Genomic DNA, 24,683 nt, shown 5'->3' with positions numbered 1-24,683 from the left:
GGCCTGCCTGCCTGCCAGGGCACAGTGTCACCCCAGTGCAACTCATATCTGGTGTAACAGTAGTGTAGATTTAAAAAAAACAACACTTTTTTGACTTTGTTAATAATAGCAGTCAGTTTCCTTCACACGTGTGCGTTTCAGTGCCTGCCTTCCAGGGCACAGTGTCACCCCAGTGCAACTCATATCTGGTGTAACAGTAGTGTAGATTTAAAAAAAACGAAAACACTTTTTTGACTGTGTTAAATAATAGCAGTCATTTTCCTTCACACGTGTGCGTTTCAGGGCCTGCCTGCCAGGGCACAGTGTCACCCCAGTGCAACTCATATCTGGTGTAACAGTAGTGTAGATTTAAAAAAAAACAAAACACTTTTTTGACTGTGTTAAATAATAGCAGTCAGTTTCCTTCACAGGTGTGCGTTTCAGGGCCTGCCTGCCTGCCAGGGCACAGTGTCACCCCAGTGCAACTCATATCTGGTGTAACAGTAGTGTAGATTTAAAAAAAACAACACTTTTTTGACTGTGTTAAATAATAGCAGTCAGTTTCCTTCACACGTGTGCGTTTCAGGGCCTGCCTTCCAGGGCACAGTGTCACCCCAGTGCAACTCATATCTGGTGTAACAGTAGTGTAGATTTAAAAAAAAAAAAAACACTTTTTTGACTGTGTTAAATAATAGCAGTCAGTTTCCTTCACAGGTGTGCGTTTCAGGGCCTGCCTGCCTGCCAGGGCACAGTGTCACCCCAGTGCAACTCATATCTGGTGTAACAGTAGTGTAGATTTAAAAAAAACAACACTTTTTTGACTGTGTTAAATAATAGCAGTCAGTTTCCTTCACACGTGTGCGTTTCAGGGCCTGCCTTCCAGGGCACAGTGTCACCCCAGTGCAACTCATATCTGGTGTAACAGTAGTGTAGATTTAAAAAAAAACAACACTTTTTTGACTGTGTTAAATAATAGCAGTCAGTTTCCTTCACACGTGTGTGTTTCAGGGCCTGCCTGCCAGGGCACAGTGTCACCCCAGTGCAACTCATATCTGGTGTAACAGTAGTGTAGATTTAAAAAAAAAAACACTTTTTTGACTGTGTTAAATAATAGCAGTCAGTTTCCTTCACACGTGTGCGTTTCAGTGCCTGCCTGCCTGCCAGGGCACAGTGTCACCCCAGTGCAACTCATATCTGGTGTAACAGTAGTGTAGATTTTAAAAAAAAAACTTTTTTGACTGTGTTAAATAATAGCAGTCAGTTTCCTTCACACATGTGCGTTTCAGGGCCTGCCTGCCAGGGCACAGTGTCACCCCAGTGCAACTCATATCTGGTGTAACAGTAGTGTAGATTTAAAAAAAACAACACTTTTTTGACTGTGTTAAATAATAGCACTCAGTTTCCTTCACACGTGTGCGTTTCAGTGCCTGCCTGCCAGGGCAAAGTGTCACCCCAGTGCAACTCATATGTGGTGTAACAGTAGTGTAGATTTAAAAAAAAAAAAACACTTTTTTGACTGTGTTAAATAATTGCAGTCAGTTTCCTTCACACGTGTGCGTTTCAGGGCCTGCCTGCCTGCCTGCCAGGGCACAGTGTCACCCCAGTGCAACTCATATCTGGTGTAACAGTAGTGTAGATTTAAAAAAAAAACAACACTTTTTTGACTGTGTTAAATAATATCAGTCAGTTTCCTTCACACGTGTGCGTTTCAGTGCCTGCCTTCCAGGGCACAGTGTCACCCCAGTGCAACTCATATCTGGTGTAACAGTAGTGTAGATTTAAAAAAAACAACAACACTTTTTTGACTGTGTTAAATAATAGCAGTCAGTTTCCTTCACATGTGTGCGTTTCTGGGCCTGCCTGCCAGGGCACAGTGTCACCCCAGTGCAACTCATATCTGGTATAACAGTAGTGTAGATTTAAAAAAAACAACACTTTTTTGACTGTGTTAAATAATAGCAGTCAGTTTCCTTCACACGTGTGCGTTTCAGTGCCTGCCTGCCAGGGCACAGTGTCACCCCAGTGCAACTCATATCTGGTGTAACAGTAGTGTAGATTTAAAAAAAAACAACACTTTTTTGACTGTGTTAAATAATATCAGTCAGTTTCCTTCACACGTGTGCGTTTCAGTGCCTGCCTTCCAGGGCACAGTGTCACCCCAGTGCAACTCATATCTGGTGTAACAGTAGTGTAGATTTAAAAAAAAAACAACAACACTTTTTTGACTGTGTTAAATAATAGCAGTCAGTTTCCTTCACATGTGTGCGTTTCTGGGCCTGCCTGCCAGGGCACAGTGTCACCCCAGTGCAACTCATATCTGGTGTAACAGTAGTGTAGATTTAAAAAAAGACACTTTTTTGACTGTGTTAAATAATAGCAGTCAGTTTCATTCACACGTGTGTGTTTCAGTGCCTGCCTGCCAGGGCACAATGTCACCCCAGTGCAACTCATATCTGGTGTAACAGTAGTGTAGATTTAAAAAAAAACAACACTTTTTTGACTGTGTTAAATAATAGCAGTCAGTTTCCTTCACACGTGTGCGTTTCAGGGTCTGCCTGCCAGGGCACAGTGTCACCCCAGTGCAACTCATATCTGGTGTAACAGTAGTGTAGATTTAAAAAAAAACAACACTTTTTTGACTGTGTTAATAATAGCAGTCAGTTTCCTTCACACGTGTGCGTTTCAGTGCCTGCCTGCCTGCCTGCCAGGGCACAGTGTCACCCCAGTGCAACTCATATCTGGTGTAACAGTAGTGTAGATTTAAAAAAAAAAAAAAACTTTTTTGACTGTGTTAAATAATAGCAGTCAGTTTCCTTCACACGTGTGCGTTTCAGGGCCTGCCTGCCAGGGCACAGTGTCACCCCAGTGCAACTCATATCTGGTGTAACAGTAGTGTAGATTTAAAAAAAACAACACTTTTTTGACTGTGTTAAATAATAGCACTCAGTTTCCTTCACACGTGTGCGTTTCAGGGCCTGCCTGCCAGGGCACAGTGTCACCCCAGTGCAACTCATATCTGGTGTAACAGTAGTGTAGATTTAAAAAAAACAAAAAACACTTTTTTGACTGTGTTAAATAATAGCAGTCAGTTTCCTTCACACGTGTGCGTTTCAGGGCCTGCCTGCCTGCCAGGGCACAGTGTCACCCCAGGGCAACTCATATCTGGTGTAACAGTAGTGTATATTTAAAAAAAACAACACTTTTTTGACTGTGTTAAATAATAGCAGTCAGTTTCCTTCACACGTGTGCGTTTCAGGGCCTGCCTGCCTGCCAGGGCACAGTGTCACCCCAGTGCAACTCATATCTGGTGTAACAGTAGTGTAGATTTAAAAAAAAAAAAAAAAACACTTTTTTGACTGTGTTAATAATAGCAGTCAGTTTCCTTCACACGTGTGCGTTTCAGTGCCTGCCTTCCAGGGCACAGTGTCACCCCAGTGCAACTCATATCTGGTGTAACAGTAGTGTAGATTTAAAAAAAAAAAACAACACTTTTTTGACTGTGTTAAATAATAGCAGTCAGTTTCCTTCACACGTGTGCGTTTCTGGGCCTGCCTGCCAGGGCACAGTGTCACCCCAGTGCAACTCATATCTGGTGTAACAGTAGTGTAGATTTTTAAAAAAAGACACTTTTTTGACTGTGTTAAATAATAGCAGTCAGTTTCATTCACACATGTGCGTTTCAGTGCCTGCCTGCCAGGGCACAATGTCACCCCAGTGCAACTCATATCTGGTGTAACAGTAGTGTAGATTTAAAAAAAAACAACACTTTTTTTACTGTCTTAAATAATAGCAGTCAGTTTCCTTTACACGTGTGCGTTTCAGGGCCTGCCTGCCAGGGCACAGTGTCACCCCAGTGCAACTCATATCTGGTGTAACAGTAGTGTAGATTTAAAAAAAAAAACAACACTTTTTTGACTGCGTTAAATAATAGCAGTCAGTTTCCTTCACACGTGTGCGTTTCAGTGCCTGCCTGCCTGCCAGGGCACAGTGTCACCCCAGTGCAACTCATATCTGGTGTAACAGTAGTGTAGATTTTAAAAAAAAAAAACTTTTTTGACTGTGTTAAATAATAGCAGTCAGTTTCCTTCACACGTGTGCGTTTCAGGGCCTGCCTGCCAGGGCACAGTGTCACCCCAGTGCAACTCATATCTGGTGTAACAGTAGTGTAGATTTAAAAAAAACAACACTTTTTTGACTGTGTTAAATAATAGCAGTCAGTTTCCTTCACACGTGTGCGTTTCAGTGCCTGCCTGCCAGGGCAAAGTGTCACCCCAGTGCAACTCATATGTGGTGTAACAGTAGTGTAGATTTAAAAAAAAAAAACACTTTTTTGACTGTGTTAAATAATAGCAGTCAGTTTCCTTCACACGTGTGCGTTTCAGTGCCTGCCTGCCAGGGCACAGTGTCACACCAGTGCAACTCATATGTGGTGTAACAGTAGTGTACATTTAAAAAAAAAAACACTTTTTTGACAGTGTTAAATAATAGCAGTCAGTTTCCTTCACACGTGTGCGTTTCAGTGCCTGCCAGGGCACGGTGTCACCCCAGTGCAACTCATATCTGGTGTAACAGTAGTGTAGATTTAAAAAAAAAACAACACTTTTTTGACTGTATAAATAATAGCAGTCAGTTTCCTTCACACGTGTGCGTTTCAGTGCCAGCCAGGGCACAGTGTCACCCCAGTGCAACTCATATCTGGTGTAACAGTAGTGTATATTTAAAAAAAATTAAATTTTGGCTGTAATAGATTGAATAGCAGTTAGTTGTCTGCAAGCGTGTGTGTCAGGCCTACAGCATCTACTCTGCCAACTTCTGCCAGTGCACACTCATATCTGTTGTCACAGTAGCTTGCACGCATAGTACCACTAATCGAAAAAAAAAATGACAGGCAGAGGCAGGCCACCCCGCAGGGGCTGTCGTGTTCGTGGTGCTGTGATTCCCTTTGGCCCTAGAATAATGCCCAGTGTTCAGAGGCCACGTACCCCGAACTCGAACATTTCTGAGGACATAGTTGACTGGTTAACACAGGGCACCCATTCTTCTACAGCTTCCGCTCTGAACCTTGACGCACCATCCTCCTCCAGCTTAGCTTCGGGCACCTCTCAAGTTACCACTCGCCCGCCTGCCACCACCACCAACACTAGCACCACAGCCGCTTCACTTGATCTGTCAGAGGAGTTATTTACACATCAGTTGGAAGAAATGAGTGATAGTGATGCGCAACCATTATTGCCAGAGGATGTAGATTACAGGGATATGTCTCAGTCAGGCAGCATTACACACATGGACATACAGTGTGATGATGATGATGTTGTATCCGCTGCTGCTTCCTTTGCTGAGTTGTCAGATACAAGTGAAGCAGTTGATGATGATGATGCGTCCGTGGATGTCACGTGGGTGCCCGCTAGAAGAGAAGAAGAAGAGGGGGATAGTTCAGATGGGGAGACAGAGAGGGGGAGAAGATGAGTTGGAAGGAGGGGGAGGTCATTGCAAGGAGCTAGTGGCACAGTCAGACAGCATGCATCGGCACCCGGGGTCAGCCAGACAGCACGCCAATCAACGCATGCTGTTGCCACCACCAGAATGCCGTCATTGCAGAGCTCAGCAGTGTGGCATTGTTTTTGTGTGTCTGCCTCTGACAACAGCGATGCCATTTGCAACCTGTGCCAAAAGAAACTGAGTTGTGGGAAGTCCAACACCCACCTAGGTACAACTGCTTTGCGAAGGCACATGATCGCACATCACAAACGCCTATGGGATCAACACATGAGTAGAAGCAGCACACAATCTCAAAGCCGCCATCCTCCTCCTGGTCCAGCATCTTCAGCCACGTCAACCACTGCTGTCCCCCTCTCAACCATCCGCCACTCCGTTTCTCGCCTTGAGCAGTTCCTGCTGATTTGCCCACAGTCAGGTGTCTGTCAAGGACATGTTTGAGCATAAGAAGCCAATGTCACAAAGTCACCCCCTTGCCCGGCATCTCACAGCTGGCTTGACCGAACTCTTAGCCCACCAGCTTTTACCATACAAGCTGGTGGAGTCTGAGGCATTCAAAAAATTTGTAGCTATTGGGACACCGCAGTGGAAGGTACCCGGAAGAAATTTCTTTGCACAAAAGGCAATCCCCAACCTGTACTCGATTGTGCAAAAGGAAGTAATGGCATGTCTGGCACACAGTGTTGGGGCAAGGGTCCAACTGACCACTGATACCTGGTCTACAAAGCATGGTCAGGGCAGGTATATCACCTACACTGCGCATTGGGTAAACCTGCTGACAGCTGCCAAGCATGAAATGCGTGGCTCTGCAGAGGAGTTGGTGACTCCGCCACGACTTGCAGGTAGGCCTGCTGCCACCTCCTCTCCTCCTCCTACTCCATCCTCTTCCATAACCTCCTCGGCTGAGTCCTCTTCTGCTGCTGCATCTTGCTCCACATCAACGGCACCCCCCCAGCTCCCCAGGTACTATTCCCCATCCCGGATACGACAGTGTCACGCCGTCTTGGGGTTGACTTACCTGAAAGCAGAGAGTCACACCGGACCAGCACTCCTGTCTGCCCTGAACGCACAGGTGGATCAGTGGCTGACTCCGCACCAACTGGAGATCTGCAAAGTGGTTAGTGACAACGGAAGAAATTTGGTGGCGGCATTTAATTTGGGCAAGTTGACACATGTGCCGTGCATGGCACATGTGTGTAATCTGATCGTACAACGCTTTGTGCATAAGTACCCAGGCTTACAGGACGTCCTGAAGCAGGCCAGGAAGGTGTGTGAAACAAAAACAGTTAGGAGCACCAAAAAGCGAGTGAAAAACAAAATTTATTTATAGTTATTTTAACAAAAGGGTTAATTAACCCCAGGGTAAAAGTGTGTTCACAAAAAAACGAAATACAGAGAACAAAAAGGCTGACCGGTTTTGGCGTCTGCCTTAATCCTAGCCTGCTTAAAATTGTTTGTAAATTCACAATTTAAAAACCCACCTCTGTGTTTCAATTGGGTGTGGAGTACACACCTTTAAAGTAGTTAACCAATGTTAAACATCAAATCAATTTAATTTGTTCAGACACCTGATTTCCCTACTGACTCACTGCTAATAGGTGTGGCGATGTCAGATCAGCCCTCCTAAAGTTTTAACTGTAAACTTTTCAATGCTGTCACCCAAACCGCATAAAAATGCTCATCGCCACGTCTATTCAACCAGTAAAAGTGGTATTTATCATCAGACATTTTGCTTATATAGCCAAAAAATTGCATTTGTATGATCACATTTATATGTTTACATATCTCAGTATATTGAACGCTCACAGATCCCTTGCGTTCTTTAAACATTACCACATCTTAAAAAGGAAAGAAAGAAAAGTTACCTGGGACCGCCTGGGTCCGAAGCTACTCACTGACTGATAGTGTATGTATCCTCATAGCAAGGGATGCGCTTTCAGCTATTCAGATTGCGTATGTGTTTGTTTGTTTACTAGAGTGACGTATAGTTCACACCTCTAGTTTCGCCCTATAGGCTTGCGTTCCCCCCAGCTGCCATAGCTAGACTACGCCTCTTCCTCGAGTGATGTGCGCGTGGGAGGTGTGTCGAATGACCCCTATTTCTTGATGAACAGATTTGCTAGTGGGACTGCTCTGACTTAATACCCTCACTTAATTAAAGTATATTTATCCCTAATGGGTATGACAGGATCACTCGGACCTGGAACCATGTTATACTTCCCCTAACGTGAATACCAAACTGTACATAATGCGAGTGCTTCGCTGCGGGGGATCAAGGCTCGTCATAATATTACGTTTAAACAGTAATTTCTATAGTTACAAATACGTTAATGGATTAGATAAGTGAATAGAATGTGTATGAATACTATGTTGCTTCACTCCCTCATACCTCATTATAAACATCTGGATATAGCACTTGAACCTTGAAAAGACAACATGTAATGAATTGCTATAATAAAGTACTTCCTCTCTAGTGTATGTTCATGATCAGTATTATAAAGTGGGGGATTGGGGAGAGGGAGTAAGGTATAGGAGGATGAAGGGAAATAGAAAAGTTGGGACTGGGCCTGAGGGGTAAGAAACTGCAGTTACCAAAAATTAATTAAATCAAACTCTGAGTTTAGACCCTCCGGAGACCTGGTTCTCAACCGAAAGATCCAGAAGGCCTCCCTTTCACCCAGTTTTCGGGCTCTATCGAGCCCTCTGTTTTGTACTGGGACCTTCTCAATGATGGTCCACGAAAAGTACCTGGGATCTTTTTGGTGTGTCACCGAAAAGTGATTGATCAGAGGCATAGTTAGCTCCCCTGCTCTTATATCAGCCAGATGTTCCTTTATTCTAACTCGTGCCTCCCTGGTCGTTAGACCTACATACTGGAGGGCACAATGTGTACATGAAATTAGATATGCCATGAAGTTTGACCGGCAATTTAAGCACAGTCTCTTCTGGAAAGTTTCACCCGTGACTAGGGACCTAAATGAATCTCCCACTACCACTCTCTCACACGCCTTACAGGAAAGAAAATTGCATCTATAAGTACCATTCAGTCTTAACCAGGTTGAGCCACTGGTTTCTTCCTGTTTCAGTTTAGTGGGGGCTATTATGTTACCTATCGTTCGATTCCTTTTGTAAGCGAATCGTATGCCTTCATTCACTATATCTTTTAATGCATCATCAGCCAAGAGAAGTTGATAGTTATTTTTGATTATCTGGCATATCTGATGGTACTGCCGTGAATAAACAGTTGTAAATTGAATTCTACTACCTTCATTTAGTTGTTCCCACCATTTTCTATCTTTTCTCCTGTTCCTGTTTTTGTTCTCCGGCTTGCTTTTAGATTGTTCTAGTAACCTGGCCCTGTCCATTTTGCTATCCTCCTATACCTTACTCCCTCTCCCCAATCCCCCACTTTATAATACTGATCATGAACATACACTAGAGAGGAAGTACTTTATTATAGAAATTCATTACATGTTGTCTTTTCAAGGTTCAAGTGCTATATCTAGATGTTTATAATGAGGTATCAGGGAGTGAAGCAACATAGTATTCATACACATTCCATTCACTTATCTAATCCATTAACGTATTTGTAACTATAGAAATTACTGTTTAAACATAATATTATGATGAGCCTTGATCCCCCGCAGCGAAGCACTCGCATTATGTACAGTTTGGTATTCATGTTAGGGGAAGTATAACATGGTTCCAGGTCCGAGTGATCCTGTCATACCCATTAGGGATAAATATACTTTAATTAAGTGAGGGTATTAAGTCAGAGCAGTCCCACTAGCAAATCTGTTCATCAAGAAATAGGGGTCATTCGACACACCTCCCACGCGCACATCACTCGAGGAAGAGGCGTAGTCTAGCTATGGCAGCTGGGGGGAACGCAAGCCTATAGGGCGAAACTAGAGGTGTGAACTATAGCATCCCTTGCTATGAGGATACATACACTATCAGTCAGTGAGTAGCTTCGGACCCAGGCGGTCCCAGGTAACTTTTCTTTCTTTCCTTTTTAAGATGTGGTAATGTTTAAAGAATGCAAGGGATCTGTGAGCGTTCAATATACTGAGATATGTAAACATATAAATGTGATCATACAAATGCAATTTTTTGGCTATATAAGCAAAATGTCTGATGATAAATACCACTTTCTCCAACATTGGTGTGTCCGGTCCACGGCGTCATCCTTACTTGTGGGATATCTCTTCCCCAACAGGAAATGGCAAAGAGTCCCAGCAAAGCTGGCCATATAGTACCTCCTAGGCTCCGCCCACCCCAGTCATTCTCTTTGCCGTTGCACAGGCAACATCTCCACGGAGATGGTTAAGAGTTTTTTGGTGTTTAAATGTAGTTTTTATTCTTCTATCAAGTGTTTGTTATTTTAAAATAGTGCTGGTATGTACTATTTACTCTGAAACAGAAAAGGATGAAGATTTCTGTTTGTGAGAGGAAGATGATTTTAGCAGACAGTAACTAAAATCGATTGCTGTTTCCACATAGGACTGTTGAGATGAAGTAACTTCAGTTGGGGGAAACAGTTAGCAGACTTTTCTGCTTAAGGTATGACTAGCCATATTTCTAACAAGACCATGTAATGCTGGAATGCTGTCATTTCCCTTCATGGGGACCGGTAAGCCATTTTCTTAGTCAAACAAACAGAATAAAGGGCTTAATATGGGCTAAAAAACTGGTAGACATTTTTATGGGCTAAATCGATTGCTTTATTTGGGCATTTTATTCATATTTATGCTGACAATTCGCATTTATAAACTTGGGGAACGTTTATTAAATGGCAGGCACTATGTTAGACACCTTTTCCAGTCAGGGGGCCTTCCTAGTTGTAGACTGAGCCTCATTTTCGCGCCATTACTGCACAGTTGTTTTTTGAGAGCAGGGCATGCAGATGCATGTGTGAGGATCTGAAATTTGCTGGAAAAGCTTCTAGAAGGCGTCAATTGGTATCGTATTCCCCTCTGGGCTTGGTTGGGTCTCAGCAAAGGCTATAGCTGGGACTGTATAGGGGTTAAATTTGTAAACGGCTCCGGTTCCGTTATTTTAAGGGTTAAAGCTCTGAAATTTGGTGTGCAATACTCTTAATGCTTTAAGACACTGTGGTAATTTTTGAACAATTCCTTCATACTTTTTCACATATTCAGTAATAAAGTGTTTTCTGTTTAAAATTTAAAGAGACAGTAACGGTTTTGTTTTAAAACGTTTTTTGTGCTTTGTGGACAAGTTTAAGCCTGTTTAACATGTCTGTGCCTTCGGATAAGCTATGTTCTATATGTATGAAAGCCAATGCGTCTCCCCATTTAAATTTATGTGATAATTGTGCCATAGCGTCCAAACAAAGTAAGGACAGTACTGCCACAGATAATGAAATTGCCCAAGATGATTCCTCAGATGAGGGGAGTAAACATGATACTACATCATCTCCTACTGTGTCTACACCAGTTTTGCCCACACAGGAGGCCCCTAGTACATCTAGTGCGCCAATGCTTATTACCATGCAACAATTAACGGCTGTAATGGATAACTCCATAGCAAATATTTTATCCAAAATGCCTACTTATCAGAGAAAGCGTGATTGCTCTGTTTTAAACACTGAAGAGCAGGAGGGCGCTGATGATAATTGTTCTGTCATACCCTCACACCAATCTGAAGGGGCCATGAGGGAGGTTTTGTCAGATGGGGAAATTTCAGATTCAGGAAAAATTTCTCAACAAGCTGAACCTGATGTTGTGACATTTAAATTTAAATTAGAACATCTCCGCGCACTGCTTAAGGAGGTGTTATCTACTCTGGATGATTGTGACAATTTGGTAATTCCAGAGAAATTATGCAAGATGGATAAGTTCCTAGAGGTTCCGGTGCACCCCGACGCTTTTCCTATACCCAAGCGGGTGGCGGACATAGTAAATAAGGAGTGGGAAAAGCCCGGCATACCTTTTGTTCCCCCCCCCTATATTTAAGAAATTATTTCCTATGGTCGACCCCAGAAAGGACTTATGGCAGACAGTCCCTAAGGTCGAGGGGGCAGTTTCTACTCTAAACAAACGCACTACTATTCCTATCGAAGATAGTTGTGTTTTCAAAGATCCTATGGATAAAAAATTGGAGGGTTTGCTTAAAAAGATTTTTGTACAGCAAGGTTACCTTCTACAACCCATTTCGTGCATTGTTCCTGTCACTACAGCAGCGTGGTTCTGGTTCGAGGAACTAGAAAACTCGCTTAGTAGAGAGACTCCATATGAGGAGGTTATGGACAGAGTTCATGCACTTAAGTTGGCTAACTCTTTTATTTTAGATGCCGCTTTGCAATTAGCTAGATTAGCGGCGAAAAATTCAGAGTTTGCTATCGTGGCGCGCAAAGCGCTTTGGCTAAAGTCTTGGTCAGCGGATGTGTCATCCAAGACAAAATTGCTTAACATCCCTTTCAAAGGTAAAACTCTATTTGGACCAGAATTGAAAGAGATTATTTCAGACATCACTGGGGGAAAGGGCCACGCCCTTCCACAAGATAGGCCTTTCAAGGCCAAAAATAAGTCTAATTTTCGTTCCTTTCGCAATTTCAGGAACGGACCGGCCTCTAATTCTGCATCCTCTATGCAAGAGGGTAATGCCTCACAACCCAAACCAGCCTGGAAACCGATGCAAGGCTGGAACAAGGGTAAGCAGGCCAAGAAGCCTGCCGCTGCTAACAAAACAGCATGAAGGAGTAGCCCCCGATCCGGGACCAGATCTAGTGGGGGGCAGACTCTCTCTCTTTGCTCAGGCTTGGGCAAGAGATGTTCAGGATCCCTGGGCGCTAGAAATAGTTTCTCAGGGTTATCTCCTGGAATTCAGGGAACTACCCCCAAGGGGAAGGTTCCACATGTCTCACTTATCCTCAAACCAAATAAAGAGACAGGTGTTCTTACATTGTGTAGAAGACCTGTTAAAGATGGGAGTGATACACCCAGTTCCAATAAAGGAACAAGGAATGGGATTTTATTCCAATCTGTTCGTAGTTCCCAAAAAAGAGGGAACTTTCAGACCAATTTTGGATTTGAAGATCCTAAACAAATTTCTCAGGGTACCATCGTTCAAGATGGAAACCATTCGAACGATTCTACCCACTATCCAGGAAAGTCAATTTATGACTACCGTGGATCTAAAGGATGCGTACCTACATATTCCTATCCACAAAGAACATCATCAGTTCCTAAGGTTCACTTTTCTGGACAAGCATTACCAGTTTGTGGCCCTCCCATTCGGGTTAGCCACTGCTCCAAGGATTTTCACAAAGGTACTAGGGTCCCTTCTAGCGGTTCTAAGACCGAGGGGCATTGCAGTAGTACCTTACTTGGACGACATTCTAATACAAGCGTCGTCCCTGTCAAAAGCAAAGGCTCATACAGACATCGTTCTGGCCTTTCTCAGATCACACGGATGGAAGGTGAACATAGAAAAAAGTTCTCTGTCTCCGTCGACAAGAGTTCCCTTCTTGGGAACAATAATAGATTCCTTAGAAATGAGGATTTTTCTGACAGAGGTCAGAAAGTCAAAACTTCTAAGCACTTGTCAAGTTCTTCATTCTGTTCCTTGTCCTTCCATAGCACAGTGCATGGAAGTAGTAGGGTTGATGGTTGCAGCAATGGACATAGTTCCTTTTGCACAAATTCATCTAAGACCATTACAACTGTGCATGCTCAAACAGTGGAATGGGGACTATACAGACTTGTCTCCAATGATTCAAGTAGATCAGAAGACCAGAGATTCACTCCGTTGGTGGCTGACCCTGGACCATCTGTCCCAGGGAATGAGCTTCCGCAGACCAGAGTGGGTCATTGTCACGACCGACTCCAGTCTAGTGGGCTGGGGCGCGGTCTGGGAATCCCTGAAAGCTCAGGGTCTATGGTCTCGGGAAGAGTCTCTTCTCCCGATAAACATTCTGGAACTGAGAGCAATATTCAATGCTCTCAGAGCTTGGCCTCAACTAGCAAAGGCCAGATTCATAAGGTTCCAATCAGACAACATGACGACCGTTGCGTATATCAATCATCAGGGGGGAACAAGGAGTTCCCTGGCAATGAAAGAAGTGACCAAAATAATTCAATGGGCAGAAGATCACTCCTGCCACCTGTCTGCGATCCACATCCCAGGTGTGGAAAACTGGGAGGCGGATTTTCTGAGTCGTCAGACATTCCATCCGGGGGAGTGGGAACTCCATCCGGAGATCTTTGCCCAAATAACTCAATTATGGGGCATTCCAGACATGGATCTGATGGCGTCTCGTCAGAACTTCAAGGTTCCTTGCTACGGGTCCAGATCCAGGGATCCCAAGGCGACTCTAGTAGATGCACTAGTAGCACCTTGGACCTTCAACCTAGCTTATGTATTTCCACCGTTTCCTCTCATTCCCAGGCTGGTAGCCAGGATCAATCAGGAGAGGGCCTCGGTGATCTTGATAGCTCCTGCGTGGCCACGCAGGACTTGGTATGCAGACCTGGGGAATATGTCATCGGTTCCACCATGGAAGCTACCTTTGAGACAGGACCTTCTTGTTCAGGGTCCATTCGAACATCCAAATCTGGTCTCCCTCCAGCTGACGGCTTGGAGATTGAACGCTTGATTCTATCAAAGCGTGGGTTTTCAGATTCTGTGATAGATACTCTGGTTCAGGCCAGAAAACCGGTAACTAGAAAGATTTACCATAAAATATGGAAAAGATATATCTGTTGGTGTGAATCCAAAGGATTCCCATGGAATAAGATAAAAATTCCTAAGATTCTCTCCTTTCTACAAGAAGGTTTGGAGAAAGGATTATCTGCAAGTTCTCTAAAGGGACAGATATCTGCTTTATCTGTCTTACTACACAAAACACTGGCAGCTGTGCCAGATGTTCATGCATTTGTTCAGGCTCTGGTTAGGATCAAGCCTGTTTACAGACCTTTGACTCCTCCCTGGAGTCTAAATCTAGTTCTTTCAGTTCTTCAAGGGGTTCCGTTTGAACCTTTACATTCCATAGATATTAAGTTACTATCTTGGAAAGTTTTGTTTTTGGTTGCAATTTCTTCTGCTAGAAGAGTTTCAGAGTTATCTGCTCTGCAGTGTTCTCCGCCCTATCTGGTGTTCCATGCAGATAAGGTGGTTTTGCGTACTAAGCCTGGTTTTCTTCCTAAAGTTGTTTCTAACAAAAATATTAACCAGGAGATAGTTGTACCTTCTTTGTGTCCGAATCCAGTTTCAAAGAAGGAACGTTTGTTACACAATTTGGACGTTGTCCGTGCTCTAAAATTCTATTTAGAGGCTACTAAAGATTTCAGACAAACATCTTCCTTGTTTGTTGTTTATTCTGGTAAAAGGAGAGGTCAAAAAGCGACTTCTACCTCTCTTTCCTTTTGGCTTAAAAGCATCATCCGATTGGCTTATGAGACTGCCGGACGGCAGCCTCCTAAAAGAATCACAGCTCACTCCACTAGGGCTGTGGCTTCCACATGGGCCTTCAAGAACGAGGCTTCTGTTGACCAGATATGTAAGGCAGCGACTTGGTCTTCACTGCACACTTTTGCCAAATTTTACAAATTTGATACTTTTGCTTCTTCGGAGGCTATTTTTGGGAGAAAGGTTTTTCAAGCTGTGGTTCCTTCCGTTTAGGTGACCTGATTTGCTCCCTCCCTTCATCCGTGTCCTAAAGCTTTGGTATTGGTTCCCACAAGTAAGGATGACGCCGTGGACCGGACACACCAATGTTGGAGAAAACAGAATTTATGCTTACCTGATAAATTACTTTCTCCAACGGTTTGTCCGGTCCACGGCCCGCCCTGGTTTTTTAATCAGGTCTGATGAATTATTTTCTCTAACTACAGTCACCACGGTACCATATGGTTTCTCCTATATATATTTCCTCCTGTCCGTCGGTCGAATGACTGGGGTGGGCGGAGCCTAGGAGGGACTATATGGCCAGCTTTGCTGGGACTCTTTGCCATTTCCTGTTGGGGAAGAGATATCCCACAAGTAAGGATGACGCCGTGGACCGGACACACCGTTGGAGAAAGTAATTTATCAGGTAAGCATAAATTCTGTTTTTACTGGTTGAATAGACGTGGCGATGAGCATTTTTATGCGGTTTGGGTGACAGCATTGAAAAGTTTACAGTTAAAACTTTAGGAGGGCTGATCTGACATCGCCACACCTATTAGCAGTGAGTCAGTAGGGAAATCAGGTGTCTGAACAAATTAAATTGATTTGATGTTTAACATTGGTTAACTACTTTAAAGGTGTGTACTCCACACCCAATTGAAACACAGAGGTGGGTTTTTAAATTGTGAATTTACAAACAATTTTAAGCAGGCTAGGATTAAGGCAGACGCCGAAACCGGTCAGCCTTTTGTTCTCTGTATTTCGTTTTTTTGTGAACACACTCTTACCCTGGGGTTAATTAACCCTTTTGTTAAAATAACTGTAAATAAATTTTGTTTTTCACTCGCTTTTTGGTGCTCCTAACTGTTTTTGTTTGAGAGATTTTGTGGCCATTGTGAGCACACACAGCGAGTTAAAACACCTTTTAATTCCCCTATTGCGGAGGCTTGGCAATTCCCAGCTTGGACACTCACCAGTTGCAAAGAGGAGCATCACAATAAAATCAACAGCACCGCAAGGATACATGATAAAGATTAACCTGAAACAGGACTGTGGTGAGTCTGTTTATGATACATACATATGTGATACCATTTGAACTGCATTGGAGAGTTCTATATATATATACATAGAAGACATTTCTATTCTTATTTTGCTATTATCAGGGGAGATTGGGGTTGACCCACTGACATAGCATGACTATGAACTTTTGTCTGTCTAACCAAGCTGGATATGCAATGTGATTTATTATTATATCTGCATATGAAATCATACACATCGTACACACCCAACCTCAGCACCCCTATTTTTCTCTGACAGGAAGGTGTGTGGCCATTTCAGGCATTCCTTCACGGCCATGGCGCACTTTTCAGATATCCAGCAGCGAAACAACATGCCAGTGAGGCGCTTGATTTGCGACAGCCCGACATGTTGGAATTCAACACTCCTAATGTTCGACCACCTGATCCAACAAGAAAAAGCCGTTAATGACTATTTTTATGACTGGGGTGCTAGGACAGCCTCTGCGGAGCTGGGAATTTTTTTGCCACGTTAATGGACGCTCATTGCGAAATGCCTGTAGGCTCATGCGTTCTTTTGAGGAGGTGACAAACCTAATCAGTCGCACCGAAGGCACCATCAGCGACATCTTACCATTTGTTTTCTTCCTGGAGCGTGCCCTGCAAAGAGTGCTGGATCAGGCCGTAGATGAGCGTGAAGAGGAAGAGTTGTGGTCACCATCACCACCAGAAACAGCCTTATCAGCATCGCTTGCTGGACCTGTGGCAACGCTGGAAGAGGATTGTGAGGAAGAGGAGTCAGAGGAGGAATGTGGCTTTGAGGAGGAGGAGGAGGAAGACCAACCACAACAGGCATCCCAGGGTGCTCGTTGTCACCTATCTGGTACCCGTGGTGTTGTACGTGGCTGGGGGGAAGAAGATACCTTCAGTGAGATCACTGAGGACGAGGAACGGGACATGAGTAGCTCGGCATCCAACCTTGTGCACATGGGGTCTTTCATGCTGTCGTGCCTGTTGAGGGACCCTCGTATAAAAAGGCTGAAGGAGTCCAGCTGTTGGAGAAATTGGTGGATAGGGAAGGTCGCTATATAATACTAGTGGGTATGTTGTTTAATAGACCAATTACCCTGGCTAACGTATACGCACCCAACATAGGACAAGCTCACTTTTTGACGACAGTCAGTAACAAACTCCTAGAGATCCAAAAAGGCACACTCCTGTTAGGGGGAGATCTAAATGTAGCATTGTTCCCAACTTTATATTGTTCACAAGGCCACAGTATCACTACGTCTAAAACTAGAAATCTAATTCTTAACACATTAAGGGGCCTCACCCTTTTGGACACCTGGCGCACACTTCACCGCACGCAACTATTCATTTTATTCTAATCCAGCCAAATCATACTCACGCATAGACTATTGGTTTATTAACCATAGTAATATGCCATTCGTTACAGACGCTGATATTTCTCCAATAACATGGTCTGACCACTCCTCAATATCGTTGACTCTGACCTGGCCCTCGGTACCAATACACCCGTTTCACTGGAGACTGGATGAGGCTATGCTACATGACCCACTAGTCATACAACAAACCCAGCAAGCTTTGACAGAGTACTTTCAGCTAAACTGCAACTCCACGACGTACACTCCAATGACTTGGTTCGCACATAAGGCTGTTCTCAGGGGGTCGTTGCTGAAACAGAAAGCTATTAAAAAGCGTTCTTCGCTAGCACAATACAAAACACTACTACAGAAAGTACAAACTGACGAAAATTCACATAAAAGTAATCCCCAGAGACAGGATCTTTTGCAGGCGCTAGCCACATCACGATCCCAGCTAAAAAACTACTTACATAAGGAGGCATGCGTAAAGGCTTTATATCTTAGGAAGATATACTTCCATGGAGGTAACAAATCTGGTACCCTGCTCGCTAGGGCCTTAAAGCGCAAAACATTACACAACTACATTCTCAATATAACAGCAGACGACGGCACGGAAACGTCGGACTCAAATCTGATAGCTAAATCATTCATGACCTACTATGGGAATCTTTACAATCTCCCCTGTAATGAGTGGGTAACGCAAGCAGAATTTTTAGACACTTATATTCAAAGTGCAGATTTGAGTAAGATTCAAAGAGAGGACAAAGAGAGCTTAGACGAACCGATCAAACTACATGAAATACTGAAAGTTATTAATGACCTTCCATCACATAAAAGTCCTGGACCAGACGGGTTTTCAAACAAATATTACAAAACATATAAGGATATCTTAGCGCCACATCTATTAGATTTATATAGGTATATAGATAAGGAAGGACATCTCCCCCCGGAATACTTAGAAGCCCAGATTTCAGTTATTCCCAAACCAGGTAAACCCCCCACGCATCCCGGTAATTACAGGCCCATCTCTTTATTGAACACTGATTTAAAAATCTTTACAAAAATACTGGCTAATAGGTTGAACCGAATACTCCCACAGATTATCCACTCTGATCAGGCTGGCTTTGTGCCTGGTCGAGAGGCCAGGGATAACACCATCAGATCACTTCAATTAATAGATCACGCTAAACATACAAACACGGATATGGTGGTTATTTCTACAGACGCTGAGAAAGCGTTTGATCGCCTAAACTGGGATTTTTTATTTGCTACACTTAGGGAGGTGGGTCTGGGGGAGGGTATGCTTCGTAGAATTCAGAGCCTTTATCATGCACCATCAGCAAGGGTTAGAGTAAATAATATGATGTCCGATCCCTTCATTATCCACAATGGCACAAGGCAGGGTTGTCCGCTTTCCCCTATCTTATTCATAATCAGCATGGAAGTCTTAGCACAGAAAATAAGAAATAATCCGCTGGTTTCCGGCATTAAAGTAGGCCCTTTAGATTGTAAACTCTCGCTATACGCAGACGATGTCCTGTTCACGTTATCATCACCCCAGACATCTGTCCCTGAGGTCCTGAAAGTTCTCAAACAATTTGGTGACTTTTCCAATTTCAGGATTAATGAACAAAAGTCAGAAATCTTAAATATCTCCCTCCCACCTCAAGAATTTCAGACCCTGTTACAGTCCTGCACTCTTAAACACCAACCACAAGCGATCAAATATTTGGGGATGTATCTTGCTCCAAACATGAAAGCCCTCCTGGAGCTTAACTTCACTAATCTACTTAATACTATATCGACAGATTTAAAGACTTGGAAGGACCGTCCCTTTTCATGGTGGGGTAGACTCCAAATTTTGAAAATGAATGTACTCCCTAGATTGCTGTACGCGATTCAAGCTGTCCCTATCACCCTACCACAGGGCCTCCTTACTCAGATACAACATGTTTTAGATTCCTTCGTTTGGGGTAGCATAAAACCCAGAGTTAAGAAAGCAACTATGTACAGGTCAGCCAGAGAGGGAGGGTTGGGTCTGCCTAAGATAGAAACCTATTATCATGCCACGGGCTTACAGAGAATCATAGAGTGGCACAGAAATAGGGACTCTAAGGCTTGGATTCCAATAGATTCACATATACTTCACTCCCCCTCTCCGGGAGCTTTATGTTGGATAGCAGGGCAGAATCGACCCCCATGGTTGAAGGCATACCCACTTTTACACCATGTGTTCGAATTATGGGACACTTTGATAAAGAGATTCCCAGGAATATCAACACTCAGATCACCCATGTCCCCAATTTCCCCGAATGCTGAGCTATTAGGGGGGGTAATGTTTGACAGGAATAACCTGAATAATTGGGAGATGGGTTACACGGTTCCCCTATTTAATTTACTCAGTGAGTGCAAACTCAAAAACAGGTTAGACCTTACAGACATCCTAGGTGGAGTTTTTGTTAGGTGGCTAAAATATAACCAAGTTCACCATTTTCTCCATACCCACCCTCTCAAACAGTCACTTACAAGAAATCTCACACCCTTTGAACAGACATGCGCTATGACAAGTTCAGCACATCACACCTTATCATGGGCTAAGAGACTCCTAGTTAATGCACAGAGCTCGAAACTTCCTGATTATATAGAAAGCTGGCATAGGGAATTGAATAAGACTATCACAGAAGCAGAGTGGGTTAAAATTTTTAATAATACAAGAAAATCTTCATCCTCAGCTAGATTTTTAGAGACAAATTACAAACTCCTGACTAGGTGGTACTTGACACCTACCAGACTTAAATGCATTTTCCCTGCCTCATCGGACCTTTGTTGGAGGGGGTGTGGGGAAAGGGGGACGATGACACACATATGGTGGGCATGTCCTAAATTGACACCTTTTTGGCAGGGCATACAGAATATCCTACAAGTCATAATGGGGCGGGGGAATTCCTATCAGCTAGACCCGACAACGGCCCTACTGAATCTGTTACCTAAATGTAAATGTAAATTAAGAACACGACTAATTCAGTTGGCATTGAATTCTGCTAGGTCCTTAGTCGCTAGGCTCTGGAAATCTCAAATCTGCCCGACCCTAAAGGACTGGCACTCTCACATGACAGATACCTTGAGAATGAAAGAATACGGTTTCTTTAAATCGAATAGGTTAGAATTCTACCATGATTTAAAATTCATCTGGGATGAAATCCAAAATGATCTGAGGATAGAAGGGGGGAGCTTTACACAAGTTACAGGAGTGACCTAGGAGGAATGACAGGCCTAGTGTTATCTTAGAGAGGTATGGCTGACGTGGTCCCACCCCTGCCTGATACTCTAATAATGACCTCTTTAGCTTAGTACTTCTCTCAAAGGTTGATAGTTAAATACAAAGTTGAGAGATACCACTAGATGTGTAGAATATATACAAAGTGATCTTAAATTAAGAAATTTCGGCATAGTTTTGTTGTTGTTTGAGTTATGTTTTGTACATTGGTGTCATTGTCAATCACCATGCATTTATATGGAGTGGGGCTACTGTTTTCAAATGGACTTATCATGGACAGTCTAGCTCTACTATTTCATTTTACTATATGGGAGTTCGTTCTCCTTTCTTTTGGAGACTGATGGTTTCTCCCTCTTTTGTTTCTGTTTAAACTTTTGTATCAACAATGACATCCTTTTGTACCATGCTGCTAAATAATGATAATAAAAATGAATAAATAAAAAAAAAAAAAAAAAAAAAAAAAAAAAAGGCTGAAGGAGAACGACCTGTACTGGGTGTCCACTCTACCAGACCTCCGGTATAAGCAGAAAGTGCCTGAAATGTTACCAAATTACCGCAAGTCGGAAAGGATGCAGCAGTTCCAAAATAAATTTAAAAGTATGCTTTACACAGCGTATAAGGGTGATGTCACAGCACAACGGGAATCTAACAGGGGAAGAGGTGAAAGTCATCCTCCCCCTCCCACGACCATGCCGGCAAGGACAGGACGCTTTACAGACGTGTTGTTGATGGAGGACATGTGGAGCTTTTTAAGTCCTACGCATCGCCACAGCCCTTCGGGGTCCACCCTCAGAGAATGACTCGACCGACAGGTAGCAGACTACCTCACCTTAACTGCAGATATCGACACTCTGAGGAGCGATGAACCCCTTGACTACTGGGTGTGCAGGCTTGACTTGTGGCCTGAGCTATCCCAATTTGCGATAGAACTTCTGGCCTGCCCCGCTTCAAGTGTCCTGTCAGAAAGGACCTTCAGTGGAGCAGGAGGTATTGTCACTGAGAAGAGAAGTCACCTAGGTCAAAAAAGTCTAGATTACCTCACCTTTATGAAGATGAAAGAGGGATGGATCCCGAAGAGACTAACAGTGGGCGATACATTGGACTAAAAAAGGCCTGATGAGATGAGCTGCCTTGGGTTAAAAATGGTCCACACGCTGCTGTATTTTATCTCTGAATGCCGGATGACTTGCGTGACTTATCCGCCACCAACTAGGGTTCAAGCCACAATGTTTTAGGGCACTTTCTGCCTGGGAAACAAACATCAATTTTTCTGGCCGCTGCTACAGCAATAATACCTCATTTTTCAGGCATGTGTACATGCCTAATTTTTCTGGCCTCTTGTGCTGCACTGTGGCTTCAAAAACCAAACCAAAAAAAAGGCACATAACAGGGATTAAACTGATAGGAATAGTACTACATAACACACCACTCCTATCTGGTGGCACATTAGATTGCACGCGCAGTGCCCCAAATTTGAAGTAGGAGGACCGACCAAGCATCTTTTTCCATCTCCCGGTTCCTAAAATCGATGCCATATACACGTCCCCTGATAGGGGACGTAACAGGGATTAATCTGATAAGAATAGTACTACTTAACACACCACTCCTATCTGGTGGCACATTAGATTGCACGCGCAGTGCCCCAAATTTGAAATAGGAGGACCGACCAAGAATCTTTTTCCATCTCCCAGTTCCTAAAATCAATGCCATATACACGTCCCCTGATAGGGGACGTAACAGGGATTAAACTGATAAGAATAGAACTACTTAACACACCACTCCTCTCTGGTGGCACATTAGATTGCACGCGCAGTGCCCCAAATTTGAAGTAGGAGGACCGACCAAGAATCTTTTTCCATCTCCCAGTTCCTAAAATCAATGCCATATACACGTCCCCTGATATGGGACGTAACAGGGATTAAACTGATAAGAATAGAACTACTTAACACACCACTCTTATCTGGTGGCACATTAGATTGCACGTGCAGTGCCCCAAATTTGAAGTAGGAGGACCGACCATGCATCTTTTTCCATCTCCCAGTTCCTAAAATCGATGCCATATACACGTCCCCTGATAGGGGTCGTAACAGGGATTAAACTGATAAGAAAAGAACTACTTAACACACCACTCCTATCTGGTGGCACATTAGATTGCACACGCAGTGCCCCAAATTTTAAGTTGGAGGACCTACCAAGAATCTTTTTCCATCTCCCGGTTCCTAAAATTGATGCCATATACACGTCCCCTGATAGGGGTCGTAACAGAGATTAAACTGATAAGAATAGTACTACTTAACACCCCACTCCTATCTGGTGGCACATTAGAATGCACGCGCAGTGACCCAAATTTGAAGTAGGAGGACCGACCAAGAATTTTTTTCCATCTCCCGGTTCCTAAAATCGATGCCATATACACGTCCCCTGAGAGGGGACGTAACAGGGATTAAACTGATAAGAATAGACCTACTTAACACACCACTCCTATCTGGTGGCACATTAGATTGCACGCGCAGTGCCCCAAATTTGAAGTAGGAGGACCGACCAAGCGTCTTTTTCCATCTCCCGGTTCCTAAAATCGATGCCATATACACGTCCCCTGATAGGGGACGTAACAGGGATTAAACTGATAAGAATAGAACTACTTAACACACCACTCCTATCTGGTGGCACATTAGATTGCACGCGCAGTGCCCCAAATTTGAAGTTGGAGGACCGACCAATCGTCTTTTTCCATCTCCCGGTTCCTAAAATCAATGCCATATACACGTCCCCTGATAGGGGATGTAACAGGTATTAAACTGATAGGAATAGTACTACTTAACACACCTTATAATAACGCAGAGAGAGGCAACGCAGAGAGAGGAGTCTGAAGAAGAGGAGTCAGAGGAGGAAGGTGGCTTTGAGGAGGTGGAAGACCAAACACAGCAGGCGTCCCAGGGGACTTGTTGTCACCTTTCGGGGACCCTTGGTGTTGTACGTGGCTGGGTGGAGGAAGAGACCTTCAATGACATCAGTGAGGAATAGGAATTGGTAACCAACTTTGTGCAAATGGGGAGTTTGCGGTTGTGCAAATGGACTGTTTGCGGTGCGTTAAAGGGGCAGTCTAGGCCAAAATAAACTTTCATGATTCAGATAGCATGTAATTTTAAACAATTTTCCAATTTTCTTTTATCACCAATTTTGCTTTGTTCTCTTGGTATTCTTAGTTGAAAGCTTAACCTAGGAGGTTCATATGTTAATTTCTTAGACCTTGAAGCCCACCTCTTTCAGATTGCGTTTTAACAGTTTTTCACCACTAGAGGGTGTTAGTTCACGTATTTCATATAGATAACACTGTGCTCGTGCACGAGAAGTTATCTGGGAGCAGGCACTGATTGGCTAGACTGCAAGTATGTCAAAAGAACTGAAAAAAGGGGCAGTTTGCAGAGGCTTAGATACAAGATAATCACAGAGGTTAAAAATATATTATTATAAATGTGTTAGTTATGCCAAACTGGGAAATGGGTAATAAAGGGATTATCTATCTTTTAAAACAATAAAAATTCTGGTGTAGACTGTCTCTTTAAACTGGGAGTTTGGTCTGTCACTGTGAAGCGGGTGTAACCCTTACACTACCTGATCGATACAACATCATACCTGATGTTTTAAAGCATGTTATTCCAAACAATTTAGGAATGTTAGGTGATTTAAGCCGTTTATGGCTTAAAACCAGACTCGACTCTGCTTCAACTATGTAATTTTCCATGGGAGTTTTGCCATGGATCCCCCTCCGGCATGCCACAGTCCAGGTGTTAGTCCCCTTGAAATAACTTTTCCATCACTATTGTGGCCAGAAAGAGTCCCTGTGGGTTTTAAAGTTCGCCTGCCTATTGAAGTCTATGGCGGTTCGCCCGGTTCGCCCGT

Source organism: Bombina bombina, chromosome 4 (assembly GCF_027579735.1).
Source record: "Bombina bombina isolate aBomBom1 chromosome 4, aBomBom1.pri, whole genome shotgun sequence".
NCBI classification, from domain to species: domain Eukaryota; kingdom Metazoa; phylum Chordata; class Amphibia; order Anura; family Bombinatoridae; genus Bombina; species Bombina bombina.
The sequence above is the reverse complement of the archived record's forward strand: the minus strand, read 5'-3'. Positions refer to the sequence as shown.